General features: G+C 49.2%; 1 pseudogene; it reads left to right on the top strand.

The window, feature by feature from the left end:
• The first annotated feature begins 8914 nt into the window (after positions 1-8914).
• On the top strand, positions 8915-11375 carry LOC119324623 (annotated as a pseudogene).
• Positions 11376-12379: the final 1004 nt, after the last annotated feature.

Genomic DNA, 12379 nt, shown 5'->3' with positions numbered 1-12379 from the left:
TTAGTACCGGTTCGTGCCATGAACCGGTACTAATGCTTCAAACCCCATTAGTACCGGTTCGTGGCACGAACCGGGACTAAAGGTCTCACCCTTTAGTCCCGGTTGGTGCCACGAACCGGTACTAATGGGCATCACACCCTTTAGTCCCGGTACGTGGCACCAACCGGGACTAAAAGGTCCAGACAAACCAGGACAAATGGCCCACGTGGCCCGGCCGGCCCCTTGGGCTCATGAACCGGGACTAATACCCCCCCATCAGTCCCGGTTCTGGATTGAACCGGGACTAATGGGCTAACCCGGCCTGGACCAAAGCCCTCTTTTCTACTAGTGTTGGGTCTTGCTCCGAAGACTCCATGTCTATGGTGAAAGGAGCACATCAAGCTTCTGAACTTCATGCCTCCGCCTCCTCCTCCTCCTCCAGCGAGTGATCAAGGCACTCCGCCTCATGCTCCGGCGCGTGAGGGCGGCAGTACTCTGCCTCCTTCTCTGCCTGCTCCGGCGCGTCCGAGCAACCCGCTTCTCCTTTACCTCGTCGGCGACGTCGGAACACAGACGCCGTCGCTCCGGCTGCTCCGCCGCGTCGTAGCACTCTGCCTCCTTATTCTCCGCCTCGTAAGCAACGAAAGAAGACAGTTGCAGCCGATCCGGCAGCTCCGACGTCTAGCAGTACAGCTAGAGGCGGGATGCAATACAGATTCGGTCCATCTCTCAAGCCTGTAGAGAAGTTATCATACAAAATGACCGTGGAGGAAAACGAGCAGGTCATTCAAACCCAAGTGAAGGACTTCTTTGAAACGAAAAGAGCTATGAAACATCCACCTCCGGAGGAGAAGATAGATCCGGTGAAAGCGAAGCGCACTTTGGATGCCCTGAAGCGAGCACCACCGCCTCCGACACAAACCAACTATGAGCGCATTATTCAAAGGGTATATAAGGAAGCGGAGCAGTCGGCAAGTACTTGCAGTGATCGAAGGTTAGCAGAACGAAGAAGTGGGAAAAAATTCCCCAGCTTGGTGAACAAGCGAAGCAATCGTGCCCCCACTCAAGGTGTCTAGCGATATCGTCGCTAATCATCCGGGGATGGTGCCCGATACCAATCCTGGAGATTACCTGCCCAACGATGCACATTTTGATACAATGGAGGTGGACAAATTCAAATACCGGCACGGGAAGCCTCTCGTCAAACCTGGTCATCATCCTCTAACAACGATGATGTGAAGATTCCATGATGGGTACATGGACATCTGCAGCAAGTCTGGGAAGGATACTTTGACGCTGAGAGTTAAAGAGGAGCACGACCTCGTTGGAATTGATTTGTTGTCTGTTCCATATGAGGAGTTCTTCCAGTTTTTCAATCAAAAGGCCCTCGACAAAGTAATCGTCACTTGCTACTGTCTGTAAGTACTACTTTTGTAATTAAGTCTCTATATATAGCTCAGCTCTTTCACTGCATGTATATATAATTATCCTCAATATATTATGCAGATTAAAGATCGCCGAATGCAAGAAAAGACAAATTGGTGATATTGGGTTCATTAACACAAATCTCATAGATGAATGGAATGTTAAACATGATGCCAAACAAATCGAGGCCAACTTGCTATGATCGTTACTTCAAAATCAAAACAAAGATATAATGCTCTTTCTTCACGAATTCAAGTGAGTTCTACTGTCTTGTGCATATTCAGTTTCCCTTATTACTCGAGGTTATAGTAATGTAATTGATGAGTTATGCATGTGTGCGCAGCTTCCACTTTATTCTGCTAGAGATTAAGCTTGAGCAGGGACTAGTAACTGTCATAGACTCGAGACGAAAAGATCCCGAGGAGTATACGGCCATGACTAAAATGCTCGAGAAGTAAGTTCAATCGATCATTATCACACCATATCGGCAACTTTGTTCATTTCCTGATATCAAGTAATTATTTTCTTTGTCTGGCAGGGTTTGGAAAAAGTTCACCGCACAAGCTCCGGGACTGCTGGGGGAGCTGCGATTTAAACACTCGAAAGTAAGTTCTACTAGCTAGTTCGGCGCATCTTCCATTGATTCTAGCTAGTTTCATCAATACCATTTAGCATGCTTGCTTATTAGTTTGATTGACCTCTGTTTCTTGTAAAGTGGTTGTGGTAGGAACCCGGGAATAATTACTATGGATACTACATTTGCGAGTTCATCCACCACACGACCTGTGAGCGGGTTACTCTAAAAACAATATGAAGTGCGTAAGCAATAATATTCATAATTTTATTTTATTACCATCATTTGTGTTGAGTTTCATTCATATATATGTATTGACCCCCTTCTTCAAATTAGATGTTTCAAATGCGGAATGAACTCCTACCACAAGATTGCATACGAGCAATTCAAGAGAAATTGGCGGGATTCTTTCTTGACCATGTCATTGATAAAGACGGCGAATACCATGTGGAACTTGAGTTCAAATGTTAGTTGATTGTAAGAGATCTTATATTGTATATATGTAGCCAGTAGCATCGGATAGATATACGCAAACTTGTTGTTCGACCAATCTCTCGGAGAAGGAGAGGTCGATCACTACTCTCTATATATGTTCATGATGATCTTCTGTACTTAATGGTTTCCTTCATTTGCTTACTAGCTAGCTAGCGTGTCGAGTCCTCTCTATACGTATAGTACGTAGTGTCGACCAAGTACGGAGATAAGAGAGGAAACTTCTCTCTATTAGCTAACTAACACAATATATGAAACCCCTAAATTAACCCTACAAAACCCCCAACCCCCACCCCCACCCCCTTCAAGAAAAAACAAAAAAAACCTAGCCCCTGAACTGTTGACGCGTGGATGCCTTTTGGTCCCGGTTGGTGCTACCAACCGAGGCAAAAGGCCCTCCTGCCTGGGCAAGTCGCAGCGGCCACGTGGAGCCCCATCTGTCCTGGTTCGTAGGCGAACCGGGACTAAAGATATTGGGCTTTAGGACCGACTCTTTAGTCCCGGTTCGGGAACCGGGACAAATGGGCGTTATGAACCGGGACAAATGAGCCTTTTTCTATTAGTGACATGTTATAATATTATATTTATTATCATTTACTTCGCTCTCACAATTTGAGCCAGTTTGAGCTCCACAAAAAGTCAACTTTCTTTAGTACCTGATTCTAGCGCTAGAACAGGTTCCCGCTTTTTTCTTTTCTTTCCTTAGCACTTCACTCCACAAAATGTTCAGCACCCATTAAAATCGATGCTAAAATTCCTTAGCACCAAATGTTGACCAACATTGGCCTTGGTCTTGGAGTCGGTAGTGGTGATGAACACTTTCTACCATTTCCCAGCTTTGGAATTATAGTTGGTGCAACTGTATCATCCGAAGATTAGTTCTGAAGTATCTGGAAAGTGAACAATCAAGTCTTGATTATTGTTGACATATGAATCATGGCATCCTACAGCAGGTTGGACGACGTCGTCAATCAGCATGATCATGGATGGATATGGACATCACATTGCAAAAGGAGCCTTGTTCTACTACCACATGCAGGAAATATTTGTTTTTGAATGACAAGAAACATGTTCTTTGCGATGCAGCCATCGACCAAAAAGTAAAGAACGTACCATAGGCCAGCTCAAAGATGCCCCCCAATCAATCTTGGCTTCTTATGCTCTCGTTGACGTCTTCTCATCTTCACCCACTTGTTCGTCCTCATCTTCACGACAGCAACCTGGTTTATAGTTGAGCTGGTTTAGCCGAACCGGTCCTCATCTGTACATGTGCGATACGATCAAGAATCACTCTACGTGCCCTAAATTCGTACATCGTCCTCAGTTCTTTGATTCATTCCGCAGCGTGAAATCCATCATCGACTAAACAATCATTTGGTTATGTCATTTTGGGTTTTGCTCTCAAGTGTGGCGCGCCTTATTTCCGGTGTTCATTGTAATGCCATGATTGAAGATTAACAGATCAGATGTTTGTCTGCCTAAAAAAACTATTGCATTTTTTGCCCCAATCATGATCTTTCTGATCGCTTTCCTTTCGTTTCCAGTCGCATAGAAAATAACTGAGATCGAGAAAGAAGAAACCGTGAGAATGTGGATACAGATGTGAAAAGAAAACAATATCTCGATGTCTTTGTCATCACGGTGCAGCCTAGAGCAGGTCCGTCAACGCGCACATGCATGCACATGCACGCGTGTTGGGTCTGTTGGCTTTTGATCGTTGCTAGATCAAAATCACCCAGGAGCTCACATGCACATGCAAAGCTAGCTAGCTAGCAACCAAGCCAGGCAAGCTGCTGGATCGTGTCTAGCCGGCGACTTGCGTATCTACGTATGCCTTGCCGTAGCTTCCGTACGTGAGCGAGCACTTCGGCGTCTTCGGCGGAACTCGTGCGTAACGTGGTGATGGGAAAACACAGATCGATATGATGGCCACAGGACCTTGTCGGTCCTGTTGAATACTTCTTTGTATTGCTTTGATCTTCCTTGGTTGATTACAGGGAGGTTTTACATGGCTGTATATATAACAGCCAAGACTAATAAGAGCTAACCTACTCGGCTACAGTTTTGGAGTACTACTCGGACTCACTTGTACGAGTACTACTCCGACTCACTTGTACGAGGCGTGTTTAGCTCTAACATTCACCCCCTAAGCACGACGTCCTCGCTGCGACCTGGATCCCAAATGCGATGACTACTACTCATAGGCAATATCCTTGGCATTGATTTTGCCGTTCTCCGTAGCATTCCAGGAACTGACTTTACTGCCGTCGGTTCGTTTGTAGCTTGACGCCAGCGCTCCTCCTTGGTCGCGTCTTCAACCTTTACCTGTTCTTTGGTGCTTGATAGACTGTCTTTCGGATAGTTGAGAGAACATCTTATGAACTCGTGTGAGACTAATCTTCGGTCTAACTTTGAGTTCCAAGCTCTTGGCGCTTGCTTCAGCCCGTTAAGTGCCTTCTTGAGCTTGTAAATTTTTCCTTCTTCTCCTTTCTTCTCGTAGCCGAGGGGTTGTTCCACATACACTTCTTCTTTGAGGTCGCCGTTGAGAAAATCGGATTTCACATCCATATGATGAACCTTCCAATCCTCTTGTGCTGCCAAAGCTAGGAGCACTCTCACCGTCTCGATTCGAGCAACCGGTGCAAACACCTCCTCATAGTCAACTCCTTGACGTTGTACGTAGCCCTTTGCGATGAGTATTTCCTTGTGCTTCACAATGGCACCCTTCGTGTCCTTCTTTAAATTGTAAACCCACTTCAAACCTATGGCCTTTTGGTTCGGAGGTCGGGTTACCAAAGTCCACGTGCCATTGCTCTCGATCGCCTTCATCTCCTCATCCATGGCGTGCATCCAACTTGAACTTTTGCTTGCTTCTACGAAGTTCGCCGGCTCCTCGACTCCGAGTAAACACAAATCGGAGTATTCGAGTGTAACTGGCTTTGCGTACTTGTAGACTTTCTTGAGGGGCTTGTAGCGACGAGGCCCGGAAGAATCCGTCGTGGCTTGCGAAGGGGGCGACACAAATTGTGTCGGCGTCGATGCACTTGAGGAAGACGGTTGAGTCTCGGGCGTGGTAGATGCCGGGTCGTTGGCATCCTCGTCGTCGGCATAGTCGTCGTGATCATCTTGATCGTCATCATCACTATGCGCCTCATTGTCGAGATCTCCGCCCGTGTCGTGCGTGTCGTTGTCGCTATCACCTTGCGACCCATGCACGTCATCGCCGGTGTCGGCACCATGATGATCACTTCCATTGTGGTCACCTTGGTTGGGTGTCTTGCCAACCACCTAGACATCCTCCCTTGCATCATCATTAGTTGGAAATTCAACTGTGAATATGTTACCGTTTGGAGCATCGTCTGTTGCGCTCCAATTCCACGCTTGATTTTCTTCAAACACAACATCGCGTGAAATTCGTAGACGCTTGGTTCGTGGATCGTAGAAGCGGTATGCCTTGGTGCCGGAACTCCTCTCGTATCCAATGAACACCATCTTGGTGCTACGATCGGCAAGCTTTGAGAGATGCGGCTCCGTCGTCTTCACATGCGCCACACACCCAAACGTCCGTAGATGAGACACATTCGGCTTTCGTCCGTAAATTGCTTCATATGGAGTCTTGCCGATCACCGCTTTCGTTGGAGCCCGACTGAGAAGATAGACCGCTGTCGAGACAGCTTCTCCCCAAAATGTCCCCGGCAAGTTCTTGCTCTTGAGTAAACTTCTCACCATGTCAACGACGGTTCGATTGCGCCTTTCAACAACCCCGTTCTGCTGTGGCGTATAAGGTGCCGTGAGGAACCTTTTTATGCCAATCTTCTCGCAGTAGTCGTTGAACTCGTTCGACGTAAACTCTCCGCCGCGATCTGTCCGTAGAGCGCGAACCTTCAGCTTGTGTTCCATCTCCGTTGCAGCCTTCAGCTTCTTGAACGCTTCAAACGCCTCATCTTTAGATCGTAGGAGAACGACCCACATGTATCTCGAGTAGTCATCTACCACAAGGAAGAAGTACTTCTTTCCTCCGTGAGTTTCTGGGATGATAGGGCCACATAGATCACCATGGAGCAGCTCGAGTGCATCACTTGCACGATAGGTAGATTGAGCAGGGAATGGCCTGCGGTGCTGTTTTCCAACCAAGCACCCATCACATACTCGATCAACATGGTCGATGAACGGCATCCCAGATACCATCTCCATCTTCGACATCTTCTTCAAGGCGTAGAAGTTAACGTGTCCAAATCTAGCATGCCATAACCACGAATCATCATCACTCTTGGCGAGCCAACACTCCGGTTGAGATTGATCAAGGTTGAGAATATAGAGCCTGTTCCGCGTGCGATTCACACGCGCTAGCACGTTTCGAAGGTTGTCGAAGATCGTCATCACTCCGTTCTCGATATCCACCTTGCATCCATTCTCGTCAAGTTTCCCGACAGAGATGATGTTGCTGCGAAGCCGTGGGATGTAGTACACACCGGTGAGTATGCGATGTTCTCCGGTGAGACCCTCGAAGAGGACAGAACCTTGCCCGCAAATCTCCACATTTGAACCATCACCAAACTTGACCGAGCCTTGAACATCATATTCTAGCTCGAGGAACTTCTCCTTGCACCCCGTCATGTGGTTACTAGCACCCGTGTCGAGATACCACGACACGTTCTGGCTCCCGGATAACTTTGGTGTTACCTTTTTCTCATGAAGTAGCACCTTCCGGTTTGGTTTCACAACCATCATTTGGACGAGATCACAAACTTCGGCCATCAGAGGACCTGGACATTCGTCTTCTTGCTTCGACAAATTTGCCTTGATCTCCCGCTTGTTAGGCTCCACGAGATCACAAACTTCGGCCATCAGAAGACCTGGACGTTCGTCTTCCTGCTTCGCCAAATTTGCCTTGATCTCCCTCTTGTTAGGCTCCGGACAATCCTTCGCAAAGTGACCCATCTCGTTGCAGTTATAGCACTTGACCTCGGACATATCCAAGTTCCGTGGCTTCCGCTCTTTAGATCAGTCCGCCTTACCACGACCTTGTGGCTTGCATTTTCCTTTGCCTTCTTCGGTTTGTCCGCCGCGCTTCGCATTGCTTGAGCCTTCGCCATCGTTGCGCCTTCCTTTGCTACTTGGAGACTCCCAATCTGCGCGCGAGTACATGAGTTGGTCATCACCTCCTCCTTTGCCTTTCCGACAACCACGAGCATTCTCTTCCCATGTCCGCAAGCGTCCGATCGCCTCCGTTATGGTCATGTCGTCGATGTCGTAAAGCTGCTCGAGCGTGCCGATGATGTACGTGAATTTATCAGTGACCGAACTGAAAAACTTCTCCACAATCTCGGTCTCCTCGAGCTTTGCACCAAGTGCGCGGATCTCTCCCACTAAAGTAGTCAAACGAATGGCATAGTCATTCACCAATTCAGTTTCCTCCTTTTGCAATTTGTGAAATTGGCGCTTCAGCACTTGTGCCCGAGCCTTGGTGACGCGATCTTCTCCGATCCTCATCTCTTTGAGTGCGTTCCACGCCTCTCTTGCTGTCTCGAACTCCGCCAATGTCATCAGCACGGAATCCGGCACAGACTGGGCTATGGCGGCCATGGCACCTTCGTCGCACTCCTTGTCGACGTCGTCGTCCGTGATGGCCTCCCACACTCGAAGGGTTCGGAGAATGATCTTCATCTTCACCGCCCACACGCCGTAGTTGGCGTCGGTGAGCATCGGGTACTGGATGGGGATGTTGCGATGCGCCTGTACGTTGGCGCCGCCCGTTCCGCCACCACTTGTTGCTGACTTGCCGCCCTTCTTCACATTGTCGCCTTTCTTGTTCACCTTGGAACCGCCGTTGCCGGACTTGACCGACTCAGCGTCGCTGTCCGTCATCGTAGATCGTAGATCGTCGAGGCTCTAGATACCAATTGTTGGCTTTTGATCGTTGCTAGATCGAAACCACCAACGAAGATCAAAGCAATACAAAGAAGTATTCAACAGGACCGACAAGGTCCTGTGGCCATCATATCGATCTGTGTTTTCCCATCGCCACGTTACGCACGAGTTCCGCCGAAGGCGCCGAAGTGCTCGCTCACGTACGGAAGCTACGGCAAGGCATACGTAGATACGCAAGTCGCCGGCTAGACACGATCCAGCAGCTTGCCTGGCTTGGTTGCTAGCTAGCTAGCTTTGCATGTACGTGTGAGCTCCTGGGTGATTTTGATCTTCGTTGGTTGATTACAGGGAGGTTTTACATGGCTATATATATAACAGCCAAGACTAATAAGAGCTAACCTACTCGGCTACTGTTTTGGAGTACTACTCGGACTCACTTGTACGAGGCGTGTTTAGCTCTAACAGGGTCAAGCGAGCGAGCACTCACTGTCACGGTAGGTTGCGGCTGCTCTCCCTACAACTTGCTCAACTTGTAGAAAGCTTTATAATGGATTGGAGAGACAATAATGGAACAACCGGCCCGCCGCGATGATGATTCCGGCTGCCGCGCTGACGGTGTTGCTGCTGCAGCTCTGCCTCTCGGCGACGGCGGCTCAGGTTACCCCAGGTGCAGGCTCGCGCTGCCCAACCAGCTGCGGCGCCGTGCGCGTGCCGTACCCGTTCGGCATCGGCGACGGGTGCCACTGGCCGGGATTCAACCTCACCTGCGACCGGACGCGCACCGGAGAGCCGCGGCTGCTCGTCGTCAGCGGCCTCCGGGTCGTTGGGATCTCGCTGGCCAACTCCACGGTGCGGGTCGTGGACGGCGCGGGCCAGGTCAAGCTCAACTTCACCGGGCCCGGAGGCCTCGACGGCAGCGGCACGTGGGGCGGCCTCGGCGTCGCCGGCCCGTACGTGCTGTCGGAGTGGCGCAACCAGTTCGTCGTGACGGGGTGCAACGTGCAGGTCACGCTCGTCGGGGACGGCGGCGGCGGCAACGTCATCAGCGGCTGCTCCTCCTTCTGCTCCATCAACGACAAGTGGACCGGCGCCGTGACCAACTCGAGCTCCACCGGCGACGGAGCCGCCACTGCCACATGCTCCGGCATCGGCTGCTGCGAGACGCCCGTCCCCATCGGCCGCCCCTCCTACCGCGTGGAGATCAAGTCGCTGGACTCGAGCAACGAGCACGCCGACAGGCTGCCCATCGCGGTGCGCATCGCCGAGAGAGGGTGGTTCGACGGCGCCTCCGCCGCGCTCCTCAACGACTCGCCCGGGTACTCGCACTCGCGCCGGCCGGCGGTGCCCGTCGTCCTCGAGTTTGCGGTGGATTCGAGGCCGGTGGTGCTGCCCGGAGTGGCAACGTCGGGCTGCCCCGTGGACGCACGGAGGAGCGCGTGCCAGAGTGGCCATGCCTCCTGCCACAACGTCTCCGGCAACTACCGCAGCGGCTACGTGTGCCGGTGCCTGGACGGTTACCAAGGCAATCCATACCTCGCCGGCGGATGCCAGGACGTCGACGAGTGCACGCTGCCGGGCTTGTGCTTCGGCGAGTGCACCAACACGGCCGGAGGGCACCTATGCCGGTGCCCGCGTGGCGCCCATGGCGACCCACGCATAAGAAATGGATGCATCAGATCTTCTCTAGGTGAGCACAAAACCAATAAAATTGCACGCCAGAGATAGCATCGGTTCATGCTCTGTTTTGTACTATCTCATAGATTCTTCCTTAACAACAGAAACACAATATTTGTGCACATTCTAATCACAGGATTAAGTGTCGGCATTGGAGTTGGCAGTGGAGCAGCCCTTCTAATCATGGTGCTTGGTGCTATTTTTGTGACCCGAAAGATGAAGCAACGGAGGGCAAAAATGCTCAATAAGAAATTCTTCAAGCAAAATCGGGGGCATCTGTTGCAACAATTGGTGTCTCAGAAGGCAGACATCGCCGAGAGGATGATCATCCCCTTGGTGGAGCTACAAGAGGCCACAAACAATTTCGGCAAAGCTCGCGAGATCGGTGGAGGAGGGCATGGCACGGTCTACAAAGGGATCATGTCAGACCTGCATGTCGTGGCGATCAAGAAGTCCAAGGTCGTGATCCAGAGGGAAATCGATGAGTTCATAAATGAGGTAGCCATCCTCTCGCAGATCAACCATCGAAACGTGGTGAAGCTCTTTGGGTGTTGCCTTGAGACGGAGGTGCCGTTGCTGGTGTACGAGTTCATCTCCAATGGGACCCTTTACCATCATCTTCATGTCCAAGAACCCGCGCCATCCCTGACATGGGAAGATCGGCTAAGGATCGCAACCGAGACTGCAAGAGCTCTGGCCTACCTTCACTCGGCCGTGTCATTCCCTATAGTCCATAGGGATATCAAGTCCCAAAACATTTTGTTAGATGGCACTCTCATAGCAAAGGTGTCAGACTTTGGAGATTCGAGGTGCATTCCGGTCGATCAAACAGAGACCGCAACCGCTATCCAAGGGACATTTGGGTACCTAGACCCCTTGTACTTCTACTCGGGGCAGCTCACCGAGAAAAGCGACGTTTACAGCTTCGGTGTCCTTCTCATGGAGCTTTTGACAAGGGAAAAACCATGCTCATATCGGTCATCTGAGGAGGAAACCCTTGTCGCATATTTCACCGCTTCGCTAGCAGCAGGCAAGCTGGTTTGCGTGCTAGGTCCTCAGGTCGTTGAAGAAGGCGGCAAGGAGGTTGAAGAGGTGGCTATTTTGGCGGTGGCATGCGAGAGGATTGAAGGAGACCGCACATGATAGCTTCATGATGCATGCCATGGATGTGCTGAAGTATCCAGTGATTGAGGGTACAAACATGGAAGAAACAAGCCGGCAGTATAGCTTGGAAGCAGAGTACTTGTTGTCATCAAGGTACCCTCGGTAGTGAATAAAATTCTTGTGTGATCAGTTTAACTTGAAAACTGATGACTCCATAATGGTATATAAACTGTTTTACGTTTTTCATCCTAAAAGAAACAACGAGAATTGATATATAAGTCCATACCTTGTGGTCTTGTGGAATTGCATAGTTTGGAACTTTGCATGTCTGCCTTAATCTCATTTGTTTTCTCACTGCTCTGACAAAAAAGAGAACTTGCATTAGTGCAACAGACATACAAGCTCTGAAGAATATTGCATTTTCATTGAAAATGCACTTGACAGGGGTTCAGAACAAAAGAGGTTCAGAACAATGAATTCTGGAGTGGTGCACGCATAAAGAAAAAAGAGGTTCAGAACATTTTGATTAAAGCATCAAATGAATTCTGGAGTGATGCACGCATAAAGAAAAAAGAGGTTCGGAACAAAAACTCCAAAATAAAAATAACTTGGCTTGATAGGCAACACAACATAAAGAAGAAAAGACCATCTGCATCTCCAGGAAGAAAAGAAAAAAGTAGGCTCCTTCTTGGCTAGCAGAAAGAAAAAGAGAACACGCCAACACATAATTATTCAGCAAGAAGAAAAAAGGATTTGAACCAAATGAAGTAGGCTCTCAAGGATACGAATTCATGACAAGTTTGACCGATCTTTTGACATGTCCTAGTGTTTAAGTCTTGAAGATATAGATGAGGGCACATTCTCACCATGATTAAATGATTTACTTCTATTTTGTGTGCCACTGTTCTAGATATTCTGTGTGCCACTGTATTTTCAGAAATAATACACTGAATATTTTCAGAAATAATACACTAAGATTCAGTCCTAGATATATTTTGTGTGCCAGTAACGAATGTCCCCAGTCAAAATTATGAATTTTTTAGGTTCATTTGTATTTTGGATAACTCATAACTCAAGTTAAGATCCAAATCATGCCGAGATGTTAGGATTTAATTTGTCAAACTGGACGGAGCAAGGGGGCTGTGATTCAATTTGGTTCCAAACTGAAGAGAGCAAGGGAATTTAATTTGGTTTCAAACTGAAAAGAGAAGAGAACGCTTAACAGCGAAGCAGCTTCAGGGTTGGTTCGTTGGACAGTCA

Source organism: Triticum dicoccoides, chromosome 6B (genome assembly GCF_002162155.2).
Source record: "Triticum dicoccoides isolate Atlit2015 ecotype Zavitan chromosome 6B, WEW_v2.0, whole genome shotgun sequence".
Lineage (NCBI taxonomy): Eukaryota > Viridiplantae > Streptophyta > Magnoliopsida > Poales > Poaceae > Triticum > Triticum dicoccoides.
Note: the sequence above shows the minus strand (reverse complement) of the source record. Positions and strands in the feature narration are given on the sequence as shown.